This window comes from Cynara cardunculus (genome assembly GCF_001531365.2).
Source record: "Cynara cardunculus var. scolymus isolate 2C chromosome LG 6, CcrdV1, whole genome shotgun sequence".
Taxonomy (NCBI): domain Eukaryota; kingdom Viridiplantae; phylum Streptophyta; class Magnoliopsida; order Asterales; family Asteraceae; genus Cynara; species Cynara cardunculus.
Genome location: NC_037533.1, coordinates 3,150,598 through 3,161,166, shown reverse-complemented (window position 1 = coordinate 3,161,166; position 10,569 = coordinate 3,150,598). Strand labels below are relative to the sequence as shown.

General features: G+C 39.0%; 1 non-coding gene across 1 annotated transcript; it reads right to left on the bottom strand.

Moving 5' to 3' along the window:
- Nucleotides 1–1,054: 1,054 nt before the first annotated feature.
- LOC112515001 lies at nt 1,055–1,161 on the bottom strand. The gene has a single exon (XR_003069460.1). It is a non-coding gene; the product is annotated as a small nucleolar RNA R71 (small nucleolar RNA).
- Nucleotides 1,162–10,569: the final 9,408 nt, after the last annotated feature.

Sequence of the window (10,569 nt, the reverse complement as noted above, 5' to 3'; positions counted from 1 at the left end):
ACCCGAAAAGTCATACACCCTAGCTTGCTTTTATTATCTGTTATCTCCTGTTTTTAGTTGTGTTAGCTCTGTTCAAATCAAAGTCTTCGAATTCGCCTTCTGAAATCATTTCCTTAATTTTACTTTCTTTTAAACTTTCACTATGATCCCTGTGGACGATATTCGGTACTTGTACCACTTTTATTACTTGAAAGACGATATTAGGACTACTTGTATACTTGCTTTTGGTCCTGATTGTTGTTTGTGATGTGTTAGCTTTAACCCCCGATCAAGTTTTTGGCGCCGCTGCCGGGGATTGTTAGTTAAACGTTTTTTTAAGTGAAGTAAAAGATTTGATTTTTCTCGTCCCATTTTTAAATCATTTTTAAAAGTGGTGTATGTCACGGAGACATCGCGGGGAAATTTTTGAATTGGATCCCGATAGTGAGAGAACGTTTCGCCATATAAGGAGAGCTCAAAGAGAATTTTTGCTCTACTCTCTCCCAACATGGAGTTACCTCCCCCAATCATCCCTGAGATTCCACATTTAGAAAATCAACCGCCTGTCTTTGGGACAATACCACCATTTCCTAATTTTTTGCAAGAACACCCACATCATAATAATCATAATGAGGACACGGAATCTGAAAATAATGAACAACCAAGAGAGCAAACTCCGAACATAATTAATTTGGCAAATTCCAAAAATGGAAGGATCATGGATTATGCTATTCCGGATTTTGAGCAATTATATTCCGGGATAGTTAGGCCACATATGACCGCTCTTCATTTTGAACTAAAACCGATTATATTTCACATGTTGCAAACAAACGGACAATTAGCCGGATTACCTTCGGAGGACCTACACTCACATTTGAAATCCTTTATGGAAATCACTTATGCTTTCCTGATCCCGGGAGTGTCTAATGACGCTCTGAGACTCACTTTATTCCCATTTTCTCTAAGGGATCGGGAAAAGGCATGGTTTAATTCATTACCGCCGGGTTCTGTGCCTTCATGGAGTAATATGGCGGAAAAGTTTTTGCGAAAATATTTCCCACCAACCAGGAACGCTAAGTCCAGGAATGAAATTTGCCGTTTTAAACAAATGGATGATGAAGTTGTTCCTGACGCTTGGGAAAGGTTTAAAGAGTTGTTAAGGAGATGCCCACACCATGGCATCCCGTACTGTATTCAACTTGAGACGTTTTACAATGGGTTAAATCCCATGGCAAAACAAATGCTCGATTCGACTGCGGGCGGAGCCTTTATGGCTATGACCTACAATGAAGGATATGAGATCCTAGAAAAAATTTCTGCTAATAATGGACATTGGGCTGATCCACGTGCTCAACCGCAAAAGAAGACAACAGGAATACATGATGTTGAAGCATATACTGCATTGACAGCACAACTCTCTTCTATGGCCAATATGCTTAAAAATCTAACTTCTGGCCAAGGAGTGTAGTCAGCTGTCACATCACCTATTCCAGCTGTCCTCTTAGTGCAATGTGTCTGTTGTGGAGGGGAACACTCTTATGAACTATGTCCATATAATGCTGAATTTGTGAATTATGTTCATAACAGATCGAATCCCTACACTAACACACACAATGCCAGTTGGAGACAGCACCTAAATTTTTCATGGAATAGTCCAAGTTTGAATCCTCCCGTCCATAAGCAACAAGGAAACCCTAATTTTCAACAACAGCAACATGCAAGCAGTTCTAATTCTCAAAATCACCATCACCAGAATTTTCAAAGTAATCAACCACCTTTTCAGACCAAACCACCTCCACAGTCCAAATCATCATCTTCATTGGAAGCAACGATAAAAGGACTGGTGGCTCAGTCCCAAGCACAGCAGCAAATGATGACTCAAAATCAATCTTTGTTCAATCAACAAAGTGCTGCCATCAGAAACCTGGAAACACAAGTTAGCCAACTTGCTCTTAATTAGAATAGTAGAGCCCTTGGCACTTTACCTAGTAACACTGAAGTCCCGAGAGATCTAGGAAAAGAACATGTGAAGGTAGTAACTCTTAGGAGTGGTAAAGAATTAACGGAGACCATACCCAAAGAAAATGAACAGGTTGTGTCTAAACCTGAGACTATACCGATGGTCCCTGTTACTGAAAGTCCACCTAAACCTCTCGATGACCAACCTCCTGAGACCACCACTGTTGTTCCTCCTAAGTCGGACTATCCTTTGTTATTCCCTGAAGAAGTTGCAAGGAACCAATTGAGGATAAGGTTATAACAGGTCCAAAAACCAAGGTTGTAATCCCATCTGAACCTCAAGAAAGTAAGACCAAGGCTCTAGGTACTCTGGACCCATCTTGCTCAAGACAACCTAACAAAGCTATCATAAAGTCAGTTCCTCTTTATGTTCCTTTTCCCCAAAGGTTAAGGAATAAAAAAGAAGAACTGCAATTCAATAAGTTTTTGGAAGTGTTTAAAGCATTACATATCAACATACCCCTTGTTGAAGCAATTGAGCAAATGCCCAGTTATGCCAAGTTCCTTAAAGACATTTTGGGTAAGAAGAAAAAGTTGACCGAATATGAGACCGTAGCTCTTACCGAGGGATGTAGTGTGCTTCTAACCAATAAAATACCCCCTAAGCTTAAAGACCCCGGGAGTTTCACTATTCTCTGTTTTATAGGTGGAAAGGAGATTGGTAAAGCTTTGTGTGACTTAGGAGCTAGTATCAACCTTATGCCCTTGTCTGTTTTCAACACCTTAGGCATAGGAGAAGCTAGACCCACCACTGTCACCTTGCAATTTGCCAATAGAAGCATTGTTTATCCTAAAGGTAAGATTGAGGATGTCTTAGTTCAGGTTGACAAATTCATCTTTCCGGCTGACTTCATCATTCTAGATTTTGAGACTGATAAAGATATTCTAATAATCTTAGGAAGACCTTTCTTAGCCACTGGTGGAACTTTGTTTGATGTCCAAAAATGAGAGCTAACCATGAGACTCCAAGACCAAAAAGTCACTTTCAATGTCATTAGTTCCTTAAAGTACTCTGATTACTTAGACGAATGCTCAGGAGTTACTGAGATTGAGACAATGTGCTATGAGGAAGGAGTTAGGAAGGCCTGTAAGTTAGAAGGAGGATGGTGTTGAGATAGGTGATAATATTGTTGACGATTTAGAAGGTGATGTCCCATCTGATGCTGCAGCATTTGAGTTGTAGGACAATAGTGAGCTTAAAATTTTTACCATATCCATAATTTCACCACCTGTTCTGGAGTTAAAGCAACTCCCATCTCATTTGAAGTATACATTTCGAGGAGAAGAAGGTAAATTACCTGTCATTATATCATCTACCCTAGACTTACATCAAGAAAAGAAGCTTGTAGATATGTTGAAGTTGCACACCAAAGCCATAGGATGGACCATTACTGACCTTAAGGGGATTAGTCTTTCTATTTGTCAACATAAGATCATCCTAGATGAAAAGAACTTCAAATCTATAGAGCCTCAAAGGAGATTGAACCCTGTCATGAAAGAAGTAGTGAAGAAAGAAATTTTGAAATGGCTAGATGCAGGAATAATTTTTCCAATAGCCGGTAGTTCTTGGGTTAGTCCAATCCAATGTGTCCCAAAGAAGGGAGGGTTTACAGTTGTCACCAATGACAAAAATGAACTCATCCCCACAAGAATAGTGTCTTGTTGGAGGATATGTATGGACTACCGTAGGCTAAACAAAGCCACTCAAAAGGACCATTTTCCCTTGCCTTTTATTGATTAGATGTTAGACAAGTTGGCTGGAAAAGAGTATTAGTGCTTTTTGGATGGATACTTCGGATATAACCAAATAGTCATATCACCCGAGGACCAAGAAAAGACCACATTCACATGTCCCTATGGTACTTTTGCATTTAGGAGAATGCCATTTGGACTTTGCAATGCTCCTGCAACTTTTCAGAGATGCATGATGTCCATATTCTCTGACATGCTTGAAAAATCCATAGAAATCTTTATGGATGATTTTTTAGTTTATGGCTCATCTTTTTATAATTGTTTGGAAAATTTAAAAAGGAGTCTTGAAAGATGTGAAGAGACTGATATGGTTCTCAACTGGGAAAAATGTCATTTTGTGGTCAAAGAAGGAATTGTTTTAGGCCATTTAATTTCCAAAAGAGGAGTTGAGGTAGACAAAGCTAAACTTGAAATCATTGAAAAACTACCTGAACCAACTACTGTCAAAGGAATACGAAGTTTTCTGGGTCATGCTGGGTTTTACCAAAGGTTTATAAAAGACTTTTCAAAAATCTCAAAACCTTTGTGTTTACTTTTGCAACATGATCAAAAATTTGATTTTACGGATGGATGTAGAAATGCATTCAACACTTTAAAGAAAGCTTTAGTAACCGCACCAGTAGTTGTTGCTCCTGACTGGAACAAACTCTTTGAGATCATGTGTGATGCCAGTGATTGGGCTGTTGGAGCTGTCTTAGGTCAAAGTAAGACCTTGAATGAAGCACAACAACTTAACTACACAACAACTGAAAAAGAATTGTTAGCTGTGGTTTTTGCTTTTGAAAGATACAAATCATATTTGATGGGAACAAAGGCCATTGTTCACACTGACCATGCTGCCATCAAGTACTTGATTTTAAAAAAAAGATGCTAAACCTAGGTTAATAAGATGGGTTTTGTTGTTGCAAGAGTTTGACCTTGAGATAGTGGATAGGAAAGGAGTAGAAAACCAAGTTGCAGACCATTTGTCAAGATTAGAGAAGCCTAGGGAGAGCCTAGAAGAAGGAAAGATTGTTGAAACATTCCCCGATGAAAGAATTCTAGTGTTAGAATCAAAGCCACCATGGTTTGCCGACATAGCAAACTATTTGGCTTGTGGAATTAGACCTTCTGATATTYCTGGCCATATGTTCAAAAAGTTTCTCCATGATACTAAAACTTACCTTTGGGATGCCCCTTACTTGTTTAAGATAACCGCAGATCAAATCTTAAGAAGGTGTATTCCAGAAACTGAAGTGGCAGCAATTCTGCAGCATTGCCACCAAGCAGCATATGGAGGACATTTTGGAGGCCAAAGAACAACTGCTAAAGTATTACAATCTGGTTTTTATTGGCCTACTCTCTTCAAAGATGCCCACAATTTTGCACAAGGATTGGGCTTTCAAGTTAGATGACGCTTTATGGGCATATCGGACTGCTTTTAAAACACCTATTGGTATGTCTCCATATAAGCTGGTTTTTGGTAAAGCTTGTCACCTACCTTTGGAACTTGAACACAAAGCATATTGGGCCATCAAGGAATTAAATATGTGCACAGATATGACTGCTAGTAAAAGAAAAGTCCAACTGTGTGAATTAGAAGAACATAGGAATCTGTCCTATGAAAATGCCAAGATTTATAAAGATAACACAAAAAATTGGCATGATAAAAGAATTCAGCACCGGGAGTTGAGAGCTGGTCAGAAAGCCCTTTTGTTTAACTCTAGGTTGAAACTGTTCCCAGGAAAGTTCAAGTCACGTTGGTCTGGACCTTTCCTCATTCATAAAGTTTATCTGTATGGAGCAGTTGACCTAATCAATCCCGAGGACAATTTTGTGTTCAAAGTTAACGGTCAAAGAGTAAAGTTATTTCATGATCTGGTAGAAATTCCAGAGTTATGCTCTATGAATTTTGTTACCCTTTGCTAAAAGCTTCGGTATTTTTGGACTTTTTATAAGTCCAAAAATGTTAGTATGTAAATATTTATGTTTGCGTTAATTTCTGTTTTTAATAAGTTATTAATAATATTGTTGTTATTTGTTGTATGTTTTGCAGTCCAGTCAGTCATCTAGAAAAGCCTGAGGTCGTGCTGCAGCATCTGAAAACCCTAGCCTTTAATGGAGAATCTTAGAAATTTTTAAAGTCTGAAAATTTTGAGTGGAAAAAGCATGATGTCATTCTTAAAAAATTAATTTTTAAAGAAATATGGTCATCTCTTTTATTGCCAGCCTAGTTTGGTACCATTTGCAAAGAAAAGTACTTATTTGTCACTGAGAGGACACTTTGTTACCAACCTTTCAAACACATCACTTGTGGTCAAAATTAATTAACTCTCAATATGTGACTAGTGTTTGAAAGCTCCTGGTTGAAAAGAAAAAGAAGACTCCCATCAAGTACACTCAAGTTTTGCATGCTCCCAATGCTTACATCATGGTACCTCATCTTATTTCCCATTTTACCCTTGCCTTTTGTAAAAACCCCTTTGAATTCTAGAAAACCCACTTTTCTCCTCTCTTTTCCCTCTCATTTCCAATTGTCTCTCTCACCCGACCGGTAACCGTTCCTCACACCATCACCAACGTTCGAAAATGGTGAGAGTGAAGAGAGCCCTGGTTCGTGATCCTCTACCGTTGCGCGTGGCGGCTGACGGCAACGTTAGGGAGTCCGGAGACGTCGGCGGGGGCCTCGGTAGCCGAACCATCGCCGGCACAACCGCCTAACCCGTCACCGTCGATGACTACTGCCGCTGTGCGTGCCCCTGTCTCTTCACGCAGACAACCGGCGAGAAAGGGAAAGCGAGTCCCCTATTGCGAAGAAGAAGAAGGGTGAGTCATCTACAATCCTTGTTGATAAGGACTCATTGTCGCCACCGCCATCGCCGTCTCTGTCACCATCATCCACTCCAGTCGCCGTCGAAGCCATTCCGTCGGAAGTACCAATAGTCGCGCCTCCTCTTCAAATGGTGCCATCTGCTTCCATTATCCCGTTCACATACCCCCTAAAGAAAGCAAAAGAAATGGTGAAATCATCTACTGTGCTGATTCCAAAGAAAGCCCCAACTTCATCTCCGACCACCACAAATAGGGAAACACCCAAAACTTCTCAAAAGGTACATTCTTCATCTGATAGTACACCCCCTGAGGGCCTCTTCACTTCTGATTCTGAAGAAGAGGAGGACCTTGCCTCTAAGGCATAGACAGTGGAGATTTTCATGGAAAATGAGGCATGTAGTTTGGAGAACATTATTGTATTTGAAAATCCGAGGAAACCTCTCCTTTTGACTGCCTCTGGGCAAGACACGGATGAAGAGGATGATATGCCTCATATTGCTCCTCATGACCCCATACCCGACCTCAATGAGGAATTTTTTGGGGAAGATGATGAAGAACCCCCTGTTGAGTTTTTGTCTAATTAAAGAGAAAATTGGTTAAAGCTTGTGATAAAAAGAAGTCAAAGGCAGTAGTTAATGAGGAACCACCTAGAAAGAAGACCAAGTCTCAAAGGGTTGTGATTGAGTCTCCTACGAACTCTGAGACTGATGTTGTAGCATCGCAGCAGCATTCATCCAGACCTAAAAGGAAACGGGTGGCCATGGCCCAAAGGCCAGCCACCATTCCAAGGCCGATCAGACCCCACGATGGTTTTAGTTCAAAGGCTGCTGAAAAGATGCATGTGAGATTCCAAAACAGGGTTGGATTCCCAAACAAGGGATTTGATAGGCAAAGTATTAGGGAATTTGCATTCATAAGAGAGGTGGTAGAAGCTCATGGTATAGAACAAATGTGCATGGTCCCAACTTCCTATAACCTGACTCTAATTAGAGAGTTCTATGCTGAGTTGGCAGCAAATAGCACATCCAATATATTGATTAGGGGGATGTCTTTCATTTTCAATTCTAAAGTCATCAATCGGCTTTATGGCCTAAACCCCCCCTAAAAAGACAGATTACTCTAGAATGGTGAGGCATGCGACTATAGAAGATTTGAATGAGGTGGCTGATGAAATAGGGAAACCAGGGGCTGTTTGGGATAAGCACTCTAACTACATGTTGAGGACTTTTAAGGCCTACAATCTTACAGCCAATGCAAATGTATGGATTAACTTTTTGAGGCACTCCATCGCTCCCACCACACATGATAGCTTAGTATCGGTGGAGAGAATGTTGTTGTTTTATTGTTTAGTTACAGGTAAATCCATCAACTTTGGGAGAGTGATTGAAAAGAGCATTCGAACATGTTCGGGCAGAAGTAGGGGAAAGATGTATTTCTCTTGTTTGATCACATGGCTGTTGGTAGAAAATGGTATTCCTCAGTATTGCGAGGATCAGATGGTGAAAGAGCAAGGGGAGAAATGGAAGATTGACATGAAGACAGTTTCTAGGCTGAGGGAGAAGAAGGAAAAAGGGAATGAAGCTAGTGATATGCTATGTTTGATGCAGGACCTGCTGGCTCAGAACAGCAGTTTGATGGATAGCTTGTTGGGACAAAGAAATGAATTATTTGACAAGATAGACAGATTGAAAGAGGAGTTGGCTGAAAAAGTGAGGGCAACCGAAAAGAAAACCAGGGGAGACATCAAGTTGGTAAGGGCAGACTTGGAAGCAAAGACAAGTGCTCAAGTCAAGAAGCTAGGAAAGAAGTTGAAAGCCTTGAAGGAAGAAAATGCAAGCCTGTTTGGTGAGAATGCTAGATTGAAGGAGGAATGCAAGAGGTTGAAGGACAGCATCTCCACTTCACCTACTCCTATGGAGTGGGACAGGTTCTTTCATCCCCTCTTTAGCTTCTTTTATTTATTTTATTTCAACTTGTTTTATTTCTCTTGAGTCTGGGATTGTCTTTTACATTATCTAGTTTATTTTCTTGCAAAGAACACATATGTTTATAGTTGCCATATGCTTGTATAGCCAAAATAATTCTTGTAGTTTAGTTACACTTTCTAATCACTTGGTATCACTAGAACTAACTTGTTTTGCTTGGGAACACATTTTGATCCACATCATATGCTCAACTAAGAGATGATGTAGGCCCTTTGTTTTTTTCTCAAAAAATTTAGCCACTTGTAGCCATTGCATAAACAACCCCCTATACACTTCCAATGAGGACATTGAAATATCTGAGTTTGGGGGAGGGTACCAACATAGTCATATTGATCAAAGCAATGCAAAAGAGCACAAAGTGTCAAAAGTGGAGATCAAAGTGCACAAAGTGCATAAAGCTTCAAAGCCATATTTGAGATCTAAAAACATCACAAATGTCCCATAGGGGCAGGTGTAAACACCAAAAATGTCCCATAGGGGTAGGTGTATATGCGTTCAACAAAAGAGCACAAAAGTGCCAAAAATTGAAAAAATTCTATGTTGATGCATAAAAGTGAGAAAAGGCAAAGAGAGGAAAAAATGTGTCAAATGAGAGTAAACCAGTTACTTCCAAGTCCTATTGATTTTAGACATATGATGTGTTGAGCATAACAAAGAGCAAATAGAGCTAGCTTATGGTTCATGCTAATGGTTAGTTAGGATATGCTTACTTGAGATTTATGAAAGTTATATGGTGCATTTTGGCATAATCAACATGTGTGTATGCACTTACTGCATTTTCTTACAAAATTTTCAAAATGGAGTCATTTTTAGTTGTCTTTTGGTTGCTTGGGGACAAGCAACAGTTTAAGTTTGGGGGTGTGATACGTACTAAGTATTTAGTACGTAAAGTACTTTTTTATTCTCTTTTGGATAGGTTATTTTCTATTGATATCTCAACTTTGAGTCATTTTATCTCTTTTCTCTGTTTTTATGCTAAGAAGAATGATGAACCTATTTTTAGTGGATTTTGGTCTAAATTAAGCTTATTTTGGGATAGATTGGAGCAGGTCGATGTTGTGGGAATGTGGTAGCATGACGTGATGGTAGAAGAAGAGATGGATGAGACTTAGAGTTGACTGACAAGACCATGGGATGACTATTGAAAGCCTTCTAAAGTTGGAACAGCCGTATTATGTTCAGATTAGCTGGAGCTTATTAAGACTAATTTAGTTGATTTTTAAATATTAGTTTACTTTATTGTACTATTAGTTTACTTTAATGTACTTTCTAGTTTCTTTTAAACTAAATAGGTGTGAAATGTCCATTTTGCCCCCATATAATCTCTAGTATAAAAAGGGATGATGGGTTTAGTATTCCACACACCTCAACACATTTTACTCCACATTTCTCTTTTCAAGTAGGTTGATATCCTACTTGAAGAACAAGTTTCTTAATATTAAGAAATCTTTTGGCATTTCGAGTTTCTTTAATCGCTTTATTTAATCGTTTTCTTTATATTATCGTTATTTATATTTCGTCTTTTATTTATTTACGCTTACTCGCATTTTATTTCCGTCATTTATTTATTACGCTTTCCGAATCTTTTATATTTTGTATTTACTTTCCGTATTTATTTTATGTCTTTATTTATCGCACTTTATATTTCTTGTCATTTACTTTTCGTCATGAGTAGCTAATTATTAGCTCAGGTGTATGACGGAAAGGGTGAGTTTTTTAAACCAAAATACGGTAGACCCTTTCATGTAACAACGATGTTTTACTTTTTCATTTTCAAGTTTTATAAAACCAATGACACTTCTTGACGAGTTGATCACTTTGAAAGTGTTAAAGTGTCGTGGACTCTAAGTTGAGTCATTGTTTGCACGTCAACTTGGATGATATGGGAAGTAGACTTGAGAGAGTTGCTAACAAAGAGATTTGTTGTTCGTATTTTCTAAGTTGTTAATTCTCGACGGGTTGATCACTCTGAAGTGTTAAAGTGGAATGCACTCAGAGATGAGCCATTCAGAACACGTCAACT